Source organism: Carcharhinus amblyrhynchos, chromosome 14 (assembly GCF_965287045.1).
Source record: "Carcharhinus amblyrhynchos chromosome 14, sCarAmb.v2.hapA, whole genome shotgun sequence".
NCBI lineage: Eukaryota > Metazoa > Chordata > Chondrichthyes > Carcharhiniformes > Carcharhinidae > Carcharhinus > Carcharhinus amblyrhynchos.
In genome coordinates this window covers 36,646,658-36,669,809 of record NC_137337.1, presented here as the reverse complement: position 1 = coordinate 36,669,809, position 23,152 = coordinate 36,646,658, and positions in this window count along the sequence as shown.

Below are 23,152 nucleotides of genomic sequence, written 5' to 3'. Positions count from 1 at the left end.
CATTCGATGAGACTGAAAGAACTCCACCACTTCTATCTGTGGTCAGGTCTTCAAATTCCTCCTTGCCAACTTGTTTTCTCAACTCATCAATCCTAGTTATTTCAGCATCAAGATTGGGAAATCCTACAGAATCATTCACAGCCTCAGGTCAAACCTCTTCCTACCAGCATTTCTGACTGAACCTCATCCGCATGTGTCCTTAATTATTCCGATTGATAGATGAATGCTGAATTTCTTCCAGCAATCACAGTCCGTCTATTTCTGTCATGCTGAGAATGGAGCTAAAAATATTTATATGTGTTGTGACATTTGAAGATTGCAGTGATCTCCTGATCCTGGGGAGAGGGTTGTAAGCAGTACAAGGTGTGGTCTCATCAATGTACTGTAGGTGTAGCAAGACTTTCCTTCTTTAACACTCCATCACCTTGCAGTAAAGGGCAACATTTCATTTGCCTTCCTAATTACTTGTTATTCCTCCATGCCAACTTTGTGTGTTTCGTATACCAGGATACCCAGCTCTCTCTGTACCATAGCACCCAGTAGCCTCTCTCCATTTAAATAATATTTTGCTTTTTTGTTCTTTCTATCAAGCAGGTTATCTATCACCCGGATAAATGTGTAGTGGTCCATTTTGGCAGGCCCAATGGGATGAAGGAGTATAATATCAAAGGTAAGACTCTTAGCAGTGCAGATGATCAGAAGGACCTTGGGTCTGGGTCCATAGGACTCTTAAATCGGCCTTGCAGGTGAAGAATGTGGTCAAGGAGTATGGTGTGCTAGCCTTCATTAATCGAGGAATTGAGTTTAGGAGTTGGTCGATAATGCTGCAGCTTTATAAGACCCTAGTCAGACCCCACTTGCAGTACTGTGCGCAGTTCTGGTCGCCTCATTACAGGAAGGATGTGGAAGCTATTGAAAGGGTGCAGTGGAGATTTACAAGGATGTTGCCTGGATTGGGTGGCATGCCTGATGAGGATAGGTTGAGGGAGCTTGGTCTTTTCTCCCTGGAGAGACGAAGGATGAGAGATGACCTGATAGAGGTTTATAAGATGTTGAGAGGTAGAGATCAGGTGGATTCTCAGAGGCTATTTCCCAGGGCTGAAATGGTCGCTATGAGAGGACACAGGTTTTAGGTGGTGGGGAGTAGGTACAGAGGAGATGTCAGGGGTAAGTTTTTTACTCAGAGGGTGGTGGGTGAGTGGAATCAGCTGCCGTCGGTGGTGGTGGAGGCGAACTCGTTGGGGTCTTTTAAGAGACTTCTGGATGACTACATGGGATTTAATGGGATTGAGGGTTATAGGTAGGCCCAGCAAGTATGGATATGATCAGCGCAACTTGTGGGCCGAAGGGCCTGTTTGTGCTGTGGTTTTCTATGTTCTATGTTCAGGTAATCTCTCAGTTTCCCAAATTTGGCCCATGACTTAACCTATTTATATAGTTTTGCAACTCTTTGTCCTCCTTACAACTTGGCTTCCCATCTATTGTATCATCAGCAAATCTGTCTACACCCAGTGTCTCCATCTAGGTCATTGTTGTAGATTGTAAATACTTAAAGCCTCAGCACTGATCCCTGTGGCACTCCACTCATAGAATCATAGAATCCCTACAATGCAAAGGAAAGCCATTCGCCCTATGGAGTCTGCACCGACTTTCTGATAGAATATCTTACCCAAGCCCTATTCCCCCACCTTATTCCCACAACCTCTCACATTTACCATTGCTAATCTCCCTAACTACACATCTTGGGGACACTAAGGCAACTTAGAATGGCAAATCAATCAAACCTGCACATCTTTGGACTGTAGGAAGAAATTGGAACACACAGAGGAAACCCATGCAAATATGGGGAGAATGTGCAAACTCCACACAGTTACCCAAGCCCTCAATCAAACCCAATACATGGTGCTATGAGCCTGCAGTGTCATCGTAGCACTTGTTACAGTTTGATGACCTGAAAATGATCCATTTGTCCTGACTCTCTGTTTCCTATTCCTTAGCTAATCCTCCAGCCATGCGAATATGTTACGCCTAACATCATGAGTTTTTACCTTGTGTGGCACCTTATTGAATGAATTTTGGAAATCTGAAGATGCTACTTTTACTGGTACTCCTTTATCCACTCTACTTGTTACATGCTGAAAGAATTTTTCTTTGATAAAACCATTGGCTCTGCTGTATTATGATTTTATAAGTATCTTGCTATTACTTCCTTAAAAAGAATTCTAGCATTTTCGCAACAACAGTTAGGCTAATTGCTTTCTGTCTTCTTCCTTTTTTACATCTGTGGTTTTCTAATCCACTGGGACTTTGCCACAATCAAGAGAAGTTTGGAACATTATAATGCACGCATTCATTTTGTCTGCAACCACTTCTTTTAAGTCCCTAAAATGCAGGCAATCAGATCCAGGGAACTTGTTAACCTTTGTTTGACTGGCATTTTTTTTCTGCAGCAATAATGATTGTTTAAAGTTCTTCAGCCTTTGACCCTGTGATTTCTTATGATTATTGGATGCCTTTACTGTCTTCTACTGCGCAGGCAGATGCAAAATTATTATTCAGGGGACAGTATCTTAGAGAATTTGGAAGAATGTTAGTTCTGGTGAGAAATCTGGTGTGGGACTTTCCAGCTCCACTGGCCAGTTTTCTCTCCAGATCTTGTTATTGTCAAAAAAAAAGTGGACTGAAAAAATATAATTCTCTCCTCCCACCCAGCCGGTCATTCCTGACATCGGCCTCCTTCTCCTGATCATTGCTGACATTGGTGCCCTTAACCCCCACAATCCCTGCTCTCCCCAATCATCACTGGCATCGGCTCCCTTCTCCCCTCCCCCCGGTCATCACTGGCATTGACCCCCTGCCCCCCCAGTCATTGCCAGTATCAGCCCATCTCCCCCGATCATTACTGGTATCGGCCCCTTTCCCCCCTCCCCCTCAATCATCACTGGCATCGAATCCCTTCCCGCCGATCATCGCCAGAGTCGTACCCCCTTTCCCCTCCGATCATTGCCAGCATCCCCATTATTTGCAGTGTACACTCCTTTCCCCCACCACAAGTATATGAGTCCCAGCACGTGAGGCCCTCCTTTGGGCCTGCCCCTGGCACAGCCCCCTAGCGCAGTTGGCACTGCCAGGTTGAGGTTGACAGTCCCAATCAGTGCCAGGGCACTACAAAGCCATGTCCTTCCCCCCTGGGGGCCCTGATAACATTTGCCCCGCTGGGGGATTGCCTCAACACATCTGGGTGGCTGACCAAGTCGGCGAGGTACAAAAATCTAGTGAGTTGAAAGATCTGGCAAGGGTGGGGGATTCTGTAATTAAATTCATATTTATTAAAATGAATGCAAATTAGGTTCTCGCCAATTATGGGTATGAAACTGATTATGCCGTCAGCAAGGGGTGACGAAAATCCAAGGTCACAATCTCACCGGCAAGAATTGTGATTTTTGGGTTTCTGCGGATCTTGAGTCCTGCTGACAGTCTCACGAATGGAGACTGTGGGCTCAAGATTACCCCCAACAGGTGTAATCTCAGAGTGTCAGTTTTGGTGAGAAAACTGGTGTGTAACTCTCCAGCTCAACTAGCCAGTTTTCTCTCCAGATCTTAACACCTGAACATCTTTAAAAAGTTTGACACTTAGAATTTTTCTGAGAAAATTCCACTCATTGTCTTCCAGGTTAAATGTTAAAACAAGGCCCTGTCAGCTTGCTAGGCTGGATGTAAAAATCCCATGGCACTATTTTACAGCAGAGTTATCACCAGTGTCTTGACCAACGTTTATCTCTCAATAGACATTACAAAAAACAGATTAGTTAATTATCATTTTGCTGAGTGCAAATTACCTGCAATGTTTCCTATATTACAACAGTCACTGAGTGAGCACCCTGAGACTGGCAATGAGATGACACAGACACACACTCACCCTCTCACACTCTACTTGTCATCTTTATTCAACACTCATTTTTTAAAATTATCAACTCATTGAGTTGACGTTTTATTTTGCCCAGCAAGTTGGTTCTTTTCATAGATCAGCTTTTTAAAAAAATTCATGTATGACGTTGTGCCAAACCTTATCTTTCCAAAATTTGTTCACTGGCTCCTTGTGTGAGAGAAACATTGAAACCTGTTTAATTTAATTTTTTGAGAAACTAAAATGGAAGGTCAATTACATTTTTTGGATTTTGTTGAGACCCCACATGGTGGACTGGTTAATAAATTAGGAGCTCATTGGATCCCAGGGCAAGTGGAAAGTTGAATCTAAAGGCTAAGGTGTTAAAGATTAAAGGGGGAACCCAAATTGTTTTACTGGGAAGAAGGTGTTCATATCTATAAACAATGACCAAAGCATCGGTGCTGATAGTGAATGGACTGTTAATTTCAGAATCTCAGAGAGGTTTTAGGAATGTGGGGTGGGATTCTCTCGTCGTGCTCACCCCAAACCCAGAGGATCCCACCCGAGGTCAGCTTATCTTTGTGTGGACCGCTCCCCACCCACAACAATTCTTGTGATGGGCAGGATGAGAAAACTCCCTCTGTGATTTTTTAAAAACAGTTGCCTTAAACTGTCCATTCAATTCCAAGATAGAATAGAGGTGGAAGTCCAGAAGAGAGCTAAATTGCACATTGATCTGGATACAAAGCCAATGTGATACACAATACCAGGAATGTGGGCTTTTGGAAGCAGAAGATTTCATAGGAAGTTATTGTAGGATCACATTCCAGGAATTCTTTAAAATATTCTTGAACTTCACAGAAAGAGTCAGTCTGACAGAATCCGAGGGAGATGAGTGAGATAGAGACAGCAAATCACTAAGGTTCACCTTGCAAGATTGCAGGTGGGAGCTGATACTCAAATTGAAGAAACAAAGTCATGAGGGTTTTAACAAAATTGGAAGATTTACCTATCTTTGGCTAGAGGGAAACATCTTCAGGGCAATCCACACAGTGAAAGCCAGTTCGGGGATTAGAAGTTATCCAGCTAGGAAAGGAAAAGAAAACAAGGAAGTCTTGGGGAGCTAATAATCTTTTTTAACTAGTTTCTGGAGAATGAAGTGTCCATTTAAAGGTTAAGGAAATGTATAACCACGGTGGAAAATTTTCAGTTGTTTTAAATGTCAGATGTGAGATCTTTTCTATAGCTTACAGTAAATTGTAACACTAACTGAAATAGTGTTTAGTTAATATTACTTTTTGTTTGTGTAAAAGTTTTAAAATAGTCTTGCTTTGCAATTCCTTTCAATTGGCCACGGGGAATTATAGTTTATTTTTAAATGTTATTGACATCAACGGCAATCGTAATACTACAAAGAATGATTGGATATGCTAGGTTGTTTTCTATGGATCAGAGGAGGGTGAAAGGAGATTTAACTGATGTGCATAAAATTATGAGGAGTCTAAATAGAGTGGATAGGTGTGATGACTTCAGCCAGGCTAATGAGGTTGGCTTGCTAGAGTATGAACTATCTAATGAGTCTTTGGAGGACCTCCTTGTGAACCTGCTCGTGGGCCTAGCGAGGTGAGCTGTCAATAGGTTCAGGCAGCAGGCGATCGACAGGGTCATCCATCCTGATTGGCTGCCCCTCTACCACGGCTATAGCCGCAGCTAGATGTCCCTAGAGAGGAAGCACGCAGTGTCCACTGGTGCAGTTGATGCCTTCCGCACCCGCTAGGCACCGCATGGACTGGAGCATATTATAGATCCCAACAATCACATTTTAATTTGATATTTTAAGCTTCCTTTCTACTTTGATTTTTGGTTTGGGTGGTTTCCCCTCCTTTTGGGGAGCTGCCCCTTTTAATTTGTCCCTCAGTTAATTTGGGTTAGTTTATTTGGTTGGTATTTGAAAAGAAATAACTGATGAGTGTTAATTGATGGTTAAATCAGGGAGTCTCATGCTCCCTATTTAAAGCAGGAATGCCAGACTCCCAGCTGGGGACAACTGGAAAGTTGGCTGTGTACAGATGTATGATGTAAACAAAGTAACTTGGTGATGGGACTTTTGCCTCTGTGGAGTTATTACAGTGGTGACAAGGATGGGATCCGGCACATCAAGACAGCACCTTATCACCCGGTGTCAAATGGGCTAGCAGACAGAGCAGTTGAGATGTTAAAGGCAGGATTGAAAAAACAGCTAGTGTCCTCATTAGAAATGAAACTCTCGAGATAGTTATTTGACTATAGGACCACTCCATGCTTCAACATGGGAACTGTGCCAGCAGAGTTACTGATGGGCCAATGGCCCTGCACCAGGCTGAGCCTGTTGTTGCCAATCTGGGAGGAAAGGTGGGAAGACACTAGGAAGTCCAATGTAGGGGCCATAACAACACTTGCTGAGAGAGGCACTTTGAAGCGAGGGAGAGAGTTTGGATCAGGAATTTTGCAAATGGACTTGCCTGGGTAGCCAGAACAGTTGAGTCCAGGACTGGATTGGTATCCTACCAAGTATGCTTAGGTGAGGCAGTGGTAAGGAAACACCTGGACCAGATCTGGGCCTCAAGCTCTCCACCCATTCTAGAACTGAGTCTGCCCTGCAGCTCTAGGGTTGAGCAGAATCCCCCTTGAAATGCCAGTAATGCCTCCCCTGCACTCTTGATGGGGACCTCAGAGTCTGGATTGGACACAGTGAAAGAAGCTGCAGTGATTCCCCTACTACTGGAAGTGGACAAGGAGCCAGGCATTCATGATGGAAGGGATGGATGCCCAACTGTTACACACCACCAACATCAGAGGTCAAATTGGAGGAAAGCTCAAGGAGAGGAAAAGACCTCTGATGGAAGCAAACCGAGTGGATTCCTTGGACTCTGGGGGGGAGGAGTGTAATAACTTCAGCCAGGCTAATGAGGTTGTCTTGCTAGAGTGTGAACTACCTAATGAGTCTTAATTGATGGTTAAATCAGGGAGCCTTGTTCTCCCTATTTAAAGCAGGTGTGCTAGGCTCCCAGCCTGTGTTCAGCAGGAACCTACTGGAGAGTTGGCTGTGTACAGATGTATGGTGTAAATAAAGTAACTTGGTGATGGGACTTTTGCTTCTGTGGAGTTATTACACTAGGAATGATTTATTTTCCTGGCAAAGTTTTTAATAACCAAGAGATATATATTTAAAATAATTAGTGGAAGCTTTAGAGGAGTGATTTTTTTTTTATATGTAGAGGATGGTAAGTGTCTGGAGCTCACAGTCTAAAAGGTGGTAGAGGAAGAAACCCTTGTATTGCATAAATGTGGATATACATGTGAGGTCTCGTAACCTACAAAGTTAGCAACCAAGACCTAGGAAGTGTGATTAGCCTGGTCCTTTCAATTCCAGCTGGTATGGTCCAGTGGATTCTTGCATGTTCTCCATGTCTGTGTGGTTTTCCTCTAGGTGCTCTGGTTTCCTCCCACAGTCCAAAGATATGCAAGTTAGGTGATTGGCCATGCTAAATTGTTGCTTTATGTTCCATGATGTATAAAGAACAAAGAATAATACAGCACAGGAAAAGCCCTTCAGCCCTCCAAGCCTGCACTGATCATGTGTTCCTAACTAGACCATCCATTGTATCCCTCTATTTGCAGTCTGTTCATGTGGTTACCTAGATAAGTCTTAAATGATCCTAGTGTGTCTGCCTCAACCACTTTGCTTGGTAGTGCATTCCAGGCCCCCACCACCCTCTGTATAAAATACGTTCCCCACATATCCATATTGAACCTGCCCCCCTTACCTTGAACTTGTGACCCCTTGTATTTGTCATTTCTGACCTGGGGAAAAAGCTTCCAACTGTTCACCCTATCTCTGCCCTTCATAATTTTATAAACTTCTATTAGGTCGCCCCTCAATGTCTGTCTTTCCAGGGAGAACAACCCTAGTTTACTTAATCTCACCTCATAACTAATATCCTCCATACCAGGCAGCATCCTGATAAACCTTTTCTGCACTCTAAAGCCTCAACGTCCTTCTGGTAGTGTGGTGACCAGAACTGGATGCAGTATTCCAGATGTGGCCTAACCAATGTTCTATATAACTGCAACATCATATGCCAACTTTCATGTTCTATGCCCTGTCCAATAAAGGCAAGCATGCCATATGCCTTCTTCACCACTTTTTCCACCTGTGTTGCTACTTTTAAGGATCTTGGACTTGCACACCCAGATCCCTCTGTGTGTCTATACTCCTGATGGTTCTATCATTTATTGTGTAGCTACCCCCACATTAGATTTACCAAAATGCATCACTTCGCATTTATCTGGATTAAATTCCATCTGCTGTTTCTCTGCCCAACTTTCCAGCCTATCTATATGCTGATGTATTCTCTGACAATGTTCATCACCTCCAGCAATCTTTGTGTCATCCGCAGACTTACTAATGAGACTAGCTATATGTTCTTCCAAATCATTTATATATATCACAAACAGCAGAGGTTCCAGTACAGAGCTCTGTGGAACACCACTAATCACAGACCTCCAATCAGAAAAAGACCCCTTCACTGCTACCCTCTGTCTTTTATGGCTAAGCCAGTTCTGTACCCATCTAGCTAGTCCACCTTTGATCCCGTGAGATTTAACCTTTTGCACCAGCCTACCATGCGGGACTTTGTCAAATGCTTTACTAAAATCCATGTAGATGACATCCACGGCCCTTCCCTCGTCAATCATTTTTGTCACCACCTCAAAAAACTCAACCAAATTTGTGAGGCATGACCTCTCTCGTACAAAACCATGTTGTCTATTGCTAATGAGGCTATTCAGTTCTATATGTGTATAGATCCTATCTCTAAGAATCTTCTCAAACAATTTCCCTGCCACAGATGTCAAGCTCACTGGCCTATAATTACCCAGGTTATCCTTGCTACCCTTCTTAAAGTTAGGGAGATTAGTGGAGTAAATGGGGATATGGTGAGGGGCCTGAGTAAGATGCTCTGTCGGAGAGTCAGTGCCAAGTCGATTGGCTGGATGGCCTCCTTCTGCACTGTATGAATTCTATAATTTTGTGACATAACTTTTCTATGTTTCTGAGTTATGCTGCTGTGCCCAAGTTACTTGATCACTCAAGTTATTTTGCGGTTCCAATTGTTAAATTATCACCCCAAGTTACATTGTTACCCTAAAACTTGCATTCATAGAATCATATAGAGCTGAAGAGGGCCTTCAGTGGGCCTGATTTTGTTCTCAAAGAAACAATAGGGCTATGGCTATAATACTATTTATGCATAAATAGTATGGCATATTCAGGAGAGGAAAGGTGTGTACTTAACTGCTAGTATCTAACAGTTGGGTGTCTTATCATTTAAGTACATTGAATGATATGAACTTGCTCTATTTAAATAGTGGAGCAACTAACTCATCACAGGAAATTACATTTTGACATTTCAGGTGTAAGTTTCATTGATAACTGTTAATTATTGTCACTATTATTCTGGAACTGGAAATAAACTATTTTAAATGTGGAGTCTCATTTCTTCAGGTTAGAGATTTTATGAAAATGAACAAAGTTAAATTTTATATCACTTTTCTTTTCTATCTCTCTTTTAGATTCTTTCTTAACCTAATCTTTCTTTCTCTCTCTTAATTTCTCCATTTTTCCACAATTTGACATTGAATTCATTCATTTTAATTTGCAATTCTTTCTTATTCCTTGCACTGTTTCTTTCACAATCATTCAATCTGATTGCTCAGGAGATACACAGTTGTTTTCTCCATTCACTCAGGCTTCAGATAAATGATTTCCTACACTGTTTCATTATCATTTGCACCTTCAGCAACTTGCTTAGCAAAACATTTATCAACCTAAGCATGCAAGTTTAATTAATGGCTGACCTAGCTGTCTCAACATTTTCAAAATAACTTTATATCGGTACATATAAAATTATTTATAATTGCACCCAAACAATGAAATCTTTAAAGGATTTGATTACAAAGCTGTGAGCTCCATTTTGAAAGTTATGAATTGGCTGTGGGGTGCAATTGGAATTCGTTGAGAATGGGAGTGAGACTAAATGAGTTGCTCTTTTGGAGAGTTGGCACTGACATAATGGATTGACTGACCTCTTAACTGTGCTGTAACCATTTCAAAGGTTGAATTTAATGGTCCTCGTAGCCCCATTTGGTCATTAACAGACTGGAAGTGAGACTTCTGCTCCTCAAAAGCAGGAAGTCCTGCCTCAGAGAGCTGCCAGCCAATCAGAGACCAGCAGCTCTCTAATACTGGTAGTGCCACTGGGAGTGGTAGCCACGGTCCAGTTTACTCAGGTGATGAGAAGGTGTGCTGCACTGGATCCTTTTGAGGTGAATGTTGATGGTCTTGCCAGACCCAAGCTGGCAGGCCCCAGCATTGTGGGGACAGAGGAGTGGTGGCCCATGGCTGAAAGATCAGATTGGAGGGGAAACTGTGGTGGGAGAGGTGGAGATTTGGACCATCAGGGAAGCTTTCTAATGAGTCCCTAATGTAATCTCCTAATAGAACCATAGAACTCAGTAACAGCATTGTAACTTGCCTTAACTTTATTGCATTTAGGCTTGTTGCACTAACCTTTATATACTTTAATCTACATAATTCAACATAAACCTGTATTTACAGAAAGTAAATAGCTGGCAACATTGATATACTCAAGATGATCCATTCTTTTGCAAATTGAGGACGTGTACATATTTGGCTATGTTTATATCATACCATATGAAATGAAAACCCGTCTTTATTAAAAAAAGCCTCCACTGAAAATGGTAGGCCACAAAAGAATGCTAGCAGAACTTGCCACATTAGAAGATTGAACTAATTCTGAAGAAAGACATATGGGCAGTAGCATGATGTGAATGTAAGTAATCTGTGTAATCTAACAGAGCACTTGCGGTTTACACTGAGCTGTGAAGCTTGGTTATTTTCTCATGAAAACCACAAAATGGTTTATTTGCCTAAGCTAGTCCATCTTTTGCAAGTATTCTCTCCTTACTGCAGAGGAGTTGAATTTCAAACTCCAGAGACATAACCTTCAAGCCTCAAATTGCTCGGTAAAGTACTGAAACAAGCTGGAGGCAGGGACTCACAGGTCTAATAGATACCAAATATCCTTCTCTTAGACATGTTGAGGGGATCCTCCAGCCAGGTAATAGTCAAGGATTAGGTAATAAATCCCCAGGAGGACAATAAGTTCAGGTAATCAAACACACTCAGTAGTAGCTGTGCTAGAAGTCATACAGCTGATGTCACTGTAAGACTCATCGGGGTTAAAGTTTCCAAACCACCCGATGTTTCTTTACAAAAGTTGGATGAACATCATGGGAAAATGTCATAATTGGCTGCAATTACAGCACAAGTAGGAATAAAAATGCATAGAATTTGCAGCTGATTTGTCATCATTAAGTGGCAGTTCAGTGCCCCAGCAATTCTAGCTGCCAGAGATGTTGTACTGCCAGTAGGCATATCCGTTACATCCATTAAGCAATTACTCAGTACAGCAATGAAAGTAGATTTTAAAAGGAACCATTAAGATTTTCCAAAGGAATAAAAAAGGCAAGCATCACTTCTGTCATGCATGATATTGTTCAACACATTTTGTGATTTTATTAAAAACACTTTGCCAAAAGTGCTTTAATGGTGATGATTCCCTCTAATGAGCAGTTCAAATCAAAAAGAGAAGACATGCAACTTTCTGATTATTTGTTTACTAAGTGGAACCATCAAATGCTTACAGTATGGAACCTGACTTTGAATTACTTTAACACCGAGAAATGCAAAGAAGACCAACAGGAAAAAGATCAGCTGCTTGATTGAGTCTTTCCCGGGCAGCCTTATTGAGATTAGGCAACCTATCCCTCCAGCAATTATATCATTTTCAATTTCATTTAGAATTGTGACGTATTTATTCTGGAGCTGAGAAGGTGCAGTTTTAAGAATCATGCTAAAAGCAGATGAGTATTGTAGAGCTTTTAATTTGAAGAAAGCCATTGTATAACGTAATCACACTGTCATATTAAAATTTAAGTATAGCCTTGTGGTAGTGTTGTATCACTGAAACATTGCTTTACCTGGAGCGCCAGGTTATAGAAAATGTGTGGGATTCGAGGAAACCAGCAAAATGTGTTCCCTTCTCTTTGCCAAATGCAATGTTGCACCTCTGCTTCATCTGTTGTTAGTGTGTGCATAATTTGCTCCCATGCCTTGTCACTGTCTTCCAGCTAGGTGGGACTTCATTTATCTAGGTCCATCCTTATCCAACCAACCATAATCAGAGTGTCACCGTCAATCGCTTCTCCTCCAACTCTCAGTGCTGCAGTGCCTGGAATTCCCCAAGGGGCTTTCCTATTTCTAATCCCAAGGGCGACATCATCCTAAAAATGTCAATTCCCATATATAAGCTGACAACATCCATCTCAGAGGGCAGAAATGGCCTTGGTTTGACATCTGATCCAAAAGATACACCTCTGGCAGTGTCCCTCAGTATTGCACTGTACCAGTCAGATTAAATGGAGCAATTTACTGATTCAGAGGCAGGAAAGCTACCACAAAACCAAAAAATGACACATATATCCCTTTAAAACTATATAAAAATTTAATGTGATAGATTGATATTTCAATTCAACAGGCCAAGTTAATTTTTATATTATCCCCTAGCAATGAACTTCTTCTTTCTCTAATTCTTATGGTGTTGTTTTCTTCTCCATTAGTTTTTCAGGTAAAGTTCCTTAAATAATGTCCATATAAGCTTTAATTTCAAAAAACATAATAGGATATCAGGGAACGAAGCCTGTAAAACATTAGTATTAAATTCATTTTTGACTAAGTACGCAGAAGATGGAATTTTTCGGGTGTGATTTTCCAGCCCTGCCCACTCTGGGTCTGGAAAATCCCACCCGAGATCAATGGATCTTTCAATTTTCTGTCCTGCCCATGACAATTTAGTACAGTAAGAAGTCTCACAACACCAGGTTAAAATCCAACAGGTTTATTTAGTAGCAAACGCCACTAGCTTTTGGGGCTTCACCCGTTTGTCAGGTGAATGGGGAGTTCTGATCACAAACAGGGCATATAAAGGCACAGACTCAGTTTACAGAATACTGATTAGAATGCGAGTCTTTACAGCTAATCAAGCCTTAATGTGAGTGGATATAGTATTAAGCACAGGTTAAAGAGATGTATATTACCTCCAGACATGACAGTTAGTGAGATGTTGCAAGCCCAGGCAAGTCATGGAGGTTACAAATAGTGTGACATGAACCCAAGATCCTGGTTGAGGCCGTCCTCATGTGTGCAGAACTTGGCTATCAGTTTCTGTTGGACTTTAATCTGTTGGACTTTAACCTGGTGTTGTGAGACTTCTTACTGTGTTTGCCCTAGTCCAATGCCGGCATCTCCACATCATGACAATTTTCCCATCAATTTCTGATAGAGAATGTTTTCAAAGATTTAAGAGGATTTAAGTGATACAATTGATCCACCTCCAAATCAGCTAACAAATCGCTGAATACTTATAAATGTTTAAAGGTATAATAAGGGTGTATTTGTGGGATATTGATGGAAAATAGCTCACTGACAGCAGCCAATTTCAGCAAGGAGACTTTGTAAGTGTTACAAACCAGGAAGCAGGTGTAGCAGGCAGGTCGGAAGCAAGGGCTGAATTCTCCAAAGCTGCCCACCGCTGCGGAAATTATTGTGGGCAGGATGGAAAATTTAACCTGTTGACCTGGGGCTGGAATTTCTGGTTCTACTATGGGTGGGCAGGTCTGGAGAATCCCACCCATAATGTGTGACTTAAAGATAAGCACAAAAGGAAGCATAAAGTCGATTAGGATCAAAGAATATGTACGTATTTGTTGAAAGGCTGTAACTGTAAATAATATTAAAAAAATCACGGTGCAGGAAAACCTTATTCATTGGAATTAGAAATGAAAGAGTTTTTCTACTTAAATGATGTAAGCCATAAAGCAACAGGACAGGAATTTCTATAGATCAAATTATTCAGTACCTGGAGCTTAGTCTTGTACCAGTTCAGAAACACCTGGACTGTTGCACTCTCTGTAAGGTAGGCTCATCCTATAATGTAAGATTTGCTAATTGAAATGTTCTGAGTGTGTTTAATGTACATGGCATGTGATCTGTTGGGTCAAGGGGCAAGTAATCGGGTAACAGCTTTAGTTATGTTCTATGGTTAAGCTACATGGAGGTCTGAGGCATTACAGAATGCACTGCCAAACAGAGCATCAGTCACTTGTATGTAACATAAAATGCATGATTTCTGAAGAAATACAGTTGAAATACTCTGTTTGCAGGCTAAGCCACTCACAAGTGGACATTTAAGTTAGATAAACTACAGCTGGTGATCAGATGAAAGAAAAATTTAGGACAGTGTGCATGAACCAAGTTGAACTGACAAAACATAAAATACTTCAGCTGTTGGTAGGCAGGAAGACAGCTTGGATGAGTGATAAGCAAATGCAACATTTACCATTCACTGTCTTCTGTTTAGTTTGCTGCACTACACAATAACAATGCTACAGGCATGATTATATCTCTGTTGACTCAGAAAAGGACAATTTCACACAAACAGAGAAAAATACTTGTCACCATTTTACCTTTCACCAGAATTGTCATAAACAACCAGCAGCATAAATACTCTTGGGGCCAAATTGAAAATCCCACAAAAATGTGTGTGGAAACATGATATTTGACTAACCCTAACCGGTTCACAGCACTATGGACATGCAAACCTCATGCTGTTTGCTAATTATAAGGATAATGGTGTACAGCTCAGTGTCGAATGTGCTTTTGACTGTCTGCATACCTCACTCAGCAGAAGGCCCAAGCTTTTGCTGGGTTAGCACCACTTAAAAGCCAGCATGCTCCTCATAAAGGCAAGTGCATGCTGGTATAGCAGAAGCTGGAAGTGATGAAAGTGAAGCTAATGAGCAAAATGTGGCCCAACAGGCCAGGCATTGTGTTCCAAGGTGCCCAGGCCTCAGACTTTGCAGAAAACCCTCCAGGCAGAAGGTAGTGGAGCAGGTAGCTGTGGAAGTCAATAACAGCAGTGTGGCCCCAAGGATCTGTGATGCAGTGCTGCGATGAGTTTAATGACCTCAAATGAATGGCCAAGGTAAACGAATGCAACATTGTATGCCATTCCCTTACAAATGAGGCAATAGCCTCACACTGTTTCAGGCATTAGATCCCCTTTAGTCATTCAAGAAGTCTCCATTAAGCACAATTTACACCTATTAATCATAATCTCACTGCACACATGGCACTGTTGCATGTCTCCCTATACATATTTAACTGTGATTGCACATCATCAAACACATTGCACCATGCTCACTGACACATGTCCGTCTCTCTTGTGGGACAAGGTGGTGCATAACTGCAGGTAGCATCACCTAACTGGCATGGTACAGACAAAGCTACATAAGATGGAAGAGACTGTGCTGGCAAACATTGGTGCATCCATGATTGAGCCATGGCCAGCAGCAAGGCTTACAGCATTGAGAATGATGGCACATACCCACCTAATCCACATTCTCATACTCCATTTCCCCTTAATGCACAATCTCTTCTGGCATATAGGCTGCAGTTGGTATAGCCATGCACCTTTTGCTCTCCTTTGCATACTTCAACCCAACCTGTACCCATTTGTTTTTCACTCAGCCACTAGCATTGCAGGAACTTTAGAGGATAGCTTAGTGGTAGAATGTGAATATGGTAAGTCACCAGGCACAAATAGGCTGCAGCCAGGCCAGGTACCAGCCCAAAAGGCCAGACCACATGTCAGTTCTGTAATAGATGACTCAGATGGAGAGGTTGATGAAGTGCATACAGGAAAAGACTAATAGGCATATACTCAGAAACGCTTGGTGCGTTGGCAGGACTAACAGAAAACCTGTCAAAGAGCATGGAGGAGTCTGGCACAGTATTTTGTCAAAATTTCAGTGTTGAATCTCAAACTGAGATCATGAAATCACAATTCCTTGTCGTGCAAATCCAACTTGTTGCTATGTGGCCTCAGATAGCTGCCATCATTGCTGAAGCTGACAGTGTTCCAAGTGGTTTTATAGGGTCCTACAGCAGTCCAACAAACTGCACTCAGACTGTTAGGCCCCCTCCTGGGGAGAATAGCAGTGGCTTTGTGAGAATGAACAAGTTGTCCTCTCTCAGGATGACACCCTTCATCCACTCACCACTGCCACTCTAACAGTCCACTTGTTGACTCTCAGCTAGTCATCAATAAACATCCCCATATCTAACATCCCCACATCTAACATTATGATGGAAGGAAAGTTATTCGTGAAGAAGCTGAAGATGGCTGAGCCCAGGATACTACCCTGAGGAACTCCTGCAGTGTCCTGAAACTGGGATGTTTGGCTTCCAAACACCACAATCATCTTCCTTTCTGCCAAGTATGACTCCAACCAATGGAGGGTTTTTCCCCCATTCTGATTGACTCCAGTTTTGCTAAGACACCTTAATGTTATACTCACTCAAATGTGGCTACGATGTCAAGGCAGTCAGTTTCACCTCACCTGTAGCATTCAGTTCTTCAGTCCATATTTGAACTGCTGTACTGAGGTCAGGAACTGAGTGACTCTGACAGAATCCAAATTGAGCGTCTGTGAACAGGTTATTGCTGAGTAAGTGCTACTTGATAGCTTTGTTGTTGAACCCTTCCATCACTTTGCTGATGATCAAGAGTAATGGGATGGTAACTGACCAGGTTGGATGTGTCCTGTTTCTTGTATACAGGGCATACGTGAGCAATTTTCCACATTGCCAAGTAGATGTCAGTGTTGTAGCTGCACTGGAACAGCTTGGGTAGGAGCGTGGCAATTTCTGGAGTACAGGCCTTCATCATTATTGCTGGAATATTGTCAGGGCCCATAGCTTTTGCAGTATCAAATGCCTTCAGTTAAAGAGGAGGAGCATAAAACTTAAATACAATAAGCATAGTTAGAGAGGAAATACTGGAGGGTCTGAATTTCTCGAAGGTGGATAAATTACCAGGGCTGAACGTTAAAGGAAATCAGTGAGAAAATATTGTGTGCTCTGGGGATTGTTTCAATCCTCAATACCAGAGAAGGTACCAGAAGATTGGGGGTCTGCAAATGTTAAAGCATTATTTTAAAAGGATGCAAAGCATAGGGCAAATAGTTCTGGCCAGTCATTCTGACTTCAGTGGTGGACAAATTATTAGAATCTATTCTGAGACAGGATAAACCCAGGATAATCCTTCTCCTACTGAGCTGTTTGCCATATCCCTGGTAACATGAACTGTACCCTCATGATGACCAGGTTTGCAGGATACAGCAGAGCCCCACATATTTTGACACATAATACACTGAGCATTGCAGGACTGCTCCAACATGGTCATGGCAACAGGACCAAAGCTTCAGCATCCCAATCGCCTGTTCTATGATATTTTTCACAGCAGCGTGCCTTTCATGGAATGTATGCTGGCCACATGTATGGTAGGTCATGGGCGGAGGGGGGAGGTGATGTCATGAGCCAGGTGTAGATCAAATTGCCCTTGTTGCCTAGCAGTCACCCTCTTGTTGGGCATTGTGGTTAAAAGACTGAGGGAATAATACCTGGTCCTAAGTGCTTCATGACTGCAGCAAGTATAATGGCCATTCATCAGCATATCTTGCTGAATGTGGTCGCACACTTGCTGCACATTTAGCATGTGGTAATCTTTGCAATCAAGGTATATCTCAGCACTGAGATGTAGCTCTCACAAAACCACATGTGGGCAGTCAATGTCACCCAACACCTTGAGGAAAATCACATGTACACTTCACCTCTTTCTTTCTAGTCAGGGAGAACACAACAAAGTATTCTCTCTTAGGATGAAAATTAATGTTATCAATAGGGTTCTTGCCTGCCAGCTGGAATGTTATCAATAGGGTTATCAATATTAATGTTATCAATAGGGTTCCTGCCTGCCAGCTGGAATGTTATCAATAGGGTTATCAATATTAATATTATCAATAGGGTTCCTGCCTGCCAGCTGGAGAACCAGTGGGATTCCTGTGCCACCTCTGTTGAGAAAGACTGGCCAGAAATAAGTGCCCATCAGGCACTAAACTGGTGACTGTGTAAAGATAATGGATCATGGCCCTAAGTTACTTATGGACGTATTGAACATTGAAATAAGACATGTATTTTTTAAATAAAAAGACATACAAGCCAAAGCAGGCACTTGATCAACTTGTCCTCAGAGAATGGCACGTTGCAGTTTTTTCAGACAGAGACACTTCAGAGGAAGAAACACAATGCAAAAGGATGAGATGCAATGCAAAAACTGAACTGTAATCTCCTGTGAAGATAATGGAGGCTGATTACCACTCAGCAGAAACCATCTCCTATGAGTTATATCCCAGGTTGTGGAGATGCTGTGAATTGAAAGAAACCAATTCTAGGTGAAAGATATGTTTGTGTTCTTCCCCTTCCAGGAATACACAAGAAAAAGGTTAAAAACAAGCAGCAACCCAGGTCTCTGTGTGCTAGACTGATGTTCTAATTCTACTGTGCTAGTATTTGCTGTGAAGGACGCAGCAAAAGAACATCCACTAGGCCTCCCTTCGCTTGTAGGTGAAGAAAAAACACTGTCTCTGATTGCAGGAGACAAGTCACAAGTCAGCAAAGCCATAGTCAAAAAGGAAACAGGACAATTCCTTTCAGTTAATTTGCAGAACCGAGTATCTCCAAACCAGCTACCAGAGTCAGAGCTACTGGAATCAGCCGTGGTGTTTCAACAGCTGCTGTTCGTGGACAAGCCGAACACAGATTTGTATATTTTTTTAACTTATTTTTGGACTCACTTCTCGTTCCTAATCTCTGTGTAATGCATTTGATTATTTTTCTTCTTGCATTTTAGTAAACAATAAATGTACTTTAACACATGAAAACCTGGTTAAACTGGTTCTTTCGAATACATTTGGACTGCGAAAGGGTATCCTGAAGGGAAGGATTTTTTAAAATTAATCCTTAGTCACCAACTGCCTAATGCAGCAGCGGACAACGAACTGAGAGTTGTTACCTGTTACAGATGTTACCTGGAAGGATCCTCATAGAAAGAATTGCAAAGCTACCATCACCTTCACAACCACTGGCAGCATCATCACCACTCTGTGGTTGCAGGCCTGGTTGCAGGTAGTGGCTACATTGTATATGCACCTCTTTCACGAATCACAAAGGATAAACTGTCATTTAGGAAGGTCTGGTGTAATCAAGGACAGTCGGCATAGAGATCATGTCTGGCTAACTTGATTGAACTCTTTGAGGAAGTAACAAGGAGGATTGATGAGGGTAGTGCAGTTAATATGGTTTACATGGAATTTAGCAAGGCTTTTGACACTTGGTTGGGTGGTTAAAAAAATAGCTCATGGTATCTAGGGGAATGTAACAGGCTGGATACAAAATTGGTTCAGTGACAGGAAACAAAGGAGAATGATTGATATGTGTTTCTATGACTAGAAGGCTGTTTCCACAGGAGATCTGGAAGGCTCTGTTTTAGGTCCCTTGTTTTTGTGAGAAATGTTAATAAATTGGATGTTCAAATTAAATGTAGGGGCATAATCAAAAAGTTTGCAGAAGACACAAAAATTGGCGGTGTTTGATAGTAAGGAGGAAAACTAGACTTCAGGAAGATATCACTGGATTGGTCAGATGAGCAGAAATGTGGTAAATGGAATTCAACCTGAGAAGTGTGAGTTGATGCATTTGGGGAGGTCACTGTTCCTGCCTGAGGTGGGGGTAGGAGAAACAGACTCTAAGTTAGTAAGGCCTCCGGCTGAGAGCCCTTCTCCCCCTTCTTCTCCTGCCTTTATAAGCAGCCTTTCCTCTTACTTGTTGCCTGTGTATCATCTCCCTCTCATGCTGCAGAAACTACAGCACTGGAATAAGTGGCAGAAGCGTTCATAAGAAATGCCAATGCCATTTTAGTGCAACTGAGATTAATTTCATGGCCTCCCACTAACTTTGACAGTAATAATGAGAAAGTGCAAATGGGTGAGCCGCCTAGGTGGTGAAACATATGTGTCGAGAGGCTTAATTACCTCTTTAATCCACTGATGGATGGTAAACAATGCTAGGATGTACCAGGTTGGTGTCTAGAAAGTCCTATAACAAAAGTTGAGGTTTACTTGTAGTACAGTATAGATAGATGACCATCCCTGTAGGTCTTCACAAATTGGGTGGCAAAATATAATTATCATACAATCATTATGCACAGAAGGCTGCCATTCAGTCCATCATTTCTGTGCTAGCTCTCCTAAGAAGCAATTCACATATTTCCACTCCCTTGCCCTCTCCCTACATCTTTGCAGATTCCTCCTTTTCAGATATTTAGAACATTTAGAAAAATGTAAGAAATCTTATTGTACAGAAAGAGGCCACTCTGTCCATCTTATCTGCACCAATCAAAAAATTATCCCTGCAGCCTGGTCTCATTTTTTAGTTCTAGGCCTGTAGCCTTAGAGGTAATGGGAGTTTGGATATATATCCTGACACCTTTTAAATGAGTTGAGACTTCTGCTTCTACTGCGCTTTCAGGGAGTGAGTTCCAACCTCTGAGTAAAAACATTTCTCATCATCATCCCTCTCATCCTTCGACCAATCACTTTCAATGTATGACCACTAGTCACTATCCTCTCTGTTAAGGGAAATCCTTTCTATCCAGGTTTCTCTTAATCCCTCTGAAACAAATCTCTCCTCAGCCTCCTCTGTTCCAAGGAAAATAATTACCATCCTACTCAATCTTTCCTCATAGTTGCAATTTTTCATCCTGGCAACATCCTCGTAAATCTCCTCTGTACACTTTCTAGTGCAATTACATCCTTTCCATAATGAGGTGACCAGAACTACACGCAGCCATCGTGTTGTGGCCTAACTAATGCATTATACAGCTCCATCACAACCTTTCTCCTCTTATGTTAGCTAATCCTGCTAATAAAGGGAAGAATATCATATGCCTTTTTAACCATCATATCAAACTGTCCTGCTAACTTCAGGATTCTGTGGACAATCACTCCAAAGTCCCTCACCTACACCCTTCAGTATCATCCCATTTATTGTGTATTCATTTGCCTTATTTGACCTTCCCAAATGCATCAACTCACACTTCTCAGGTTGAATTCCATTTACCACATTTCTGCTCATTTGACGAATCCATCGATGTCTTCCTGCAGTCTACGGTTTTCCTCCTCACTATCAAACACATCACCAACTTTTGTGTCTTCTGCAAACTTCTTGATTGTGTCCCCTGCATTTAAGTCCAATTCATTAACATATATCACAAAAACAAGGGACCTAAAACTGAGCCTTGCAGATCCCCTGTGGAAACAGCCTTCTAGTCATAGAAACACATATCAATCATTCTCCTTTGTTTCCTGTCACTGAACCAATTTTGTATCCAGCTTGTTACATTCTCCTGGATCCCATGAGCTTTTTTTAAACCACCCTACCATGTGTCAAAAGCCTTGCTAAATTCCATGTACACCATATTAATTGCACTACCCTCATCAATCCTCCTTGTTACCTCTCAAAGAGTTTAATCAAGTTAGCCAGACACGATCTCTATGCCGACTGTCCTTGATTACACCAATCCTTTCTAAATGACAGTTTATCCTGTCTCACAGAATTGATTCTAATAGTTTACCCATTACCAGAATTAGACCGAATAACCTGTAATTATTTAATCAAGCTCTCACTCCCTTTTTAAACAAAGGTACATATTAAGAAGTCTCACAACACTAGGCTAAAGCCCAACAGGTTTATTTGGATTTGCGAGCTTTTGGAGCACTGCTCCTTCATTAGGTGAGTGGAGAAGTGAGGTAAGATAACTGTTAAGGGATAATTGTTAATTATTTTGCAATTGTGTCTTTGCCTATATATGCCGTGTTTGTGAACCCACCTCTCCACTCACCTGTTGAAGGATCAGCGCTCCAAAAGCTCGTGATTTCAAATAAACCTGTTGGACTTTAACCGGGTATTGTGAGACTTCTTACTGTGCCTACCCCAGTCCAATGCCGACATTTCCACATCAAAGGTACAACATTATCAATGCTCCAATCCAATGAGCATCACATCTGCATTGAGTGAGGATTGGAAAATGATGGTCAGAGCATTTACTGCCTGGCTTCTTTTAATAGCCTGGGTATATTTCATCTGTTCTGGCAACTTATCCACTTTCAAGGAAGCTAATTGCTGTCATACTTCCTCTCTTCCTATGTTAATCACATCCAAAATTTCACATTTCACTTCCTTAATTACAATTAAGTGACTCACTGTAACAAGGGATGAGCTTGGAAAGATAATTTGTTATACCAAGGAAGCGTGGCAAGGCATGCTTATCCACAGGAATGGCCATCCAACGTCTTACCATTGTTTTCTCTGGATCTGACTTCTGCTGCTTTTTGCTGTTAGCAAGTGACCCACATGGATTCTGCATTTGTACTTAGCAGGGTTGAGCTTTAACTGGATTTTGATTCTGTGGAGGACTAGATGAAGACATGCGCCATATCCTTGCATTGTATAAACCTAGACCAGGATGTTATTGATGACGATTTTGTGGAGTTGTCCTGCAAAGAGCTGCTCCAGACATTATTAGAAGACCTCACCACCAGTGGCAATCCTATGGGGCATACGGAAGAAACAGTATCTGCCTACCGGAGACGTGAATGTGGTTCGTTCTGAAGCTTCTTCATCCAATTGAATTTGCCAGATCACGCACTTCACATCCACGATACTGAAGTCTTTGGCATTGGGCATGTCAGCTATGACCTGTTCCACCATTATAATAGGGTGATGAGGTCTGAGCAGAGCCCTCTGGGTCAATACAAATCCTGACCATGACAGCTTTTGTTACTGCAGCCACCATTTTCGAAACCCACTCTGTGGCCTCATCTAAGGGAGCAATAACACCCAGTGTTGTCATGCGGTCCAGCTCGTCGACTATGTTCTGCTCAATCACTATGGTGACCCTTCTTGCAACGCAGACCATAGGTGTTATCAAGTCATCTAGCCTAATATGATAGGATATGAATATGATTTGGGTAGAAGCGGCTGAGTGGCTTCACTGGTGCATTCTGGGAGAAGTCGGACCAGCAACGTTTACCAAGAAGTGGGAAGTGGAAAATCTGGTGTCAAGGAGCAGTAAGCCCGAATTAATGTTTCCCTCCCTCTCTCCTCCTCTAACCAAAAAAAGA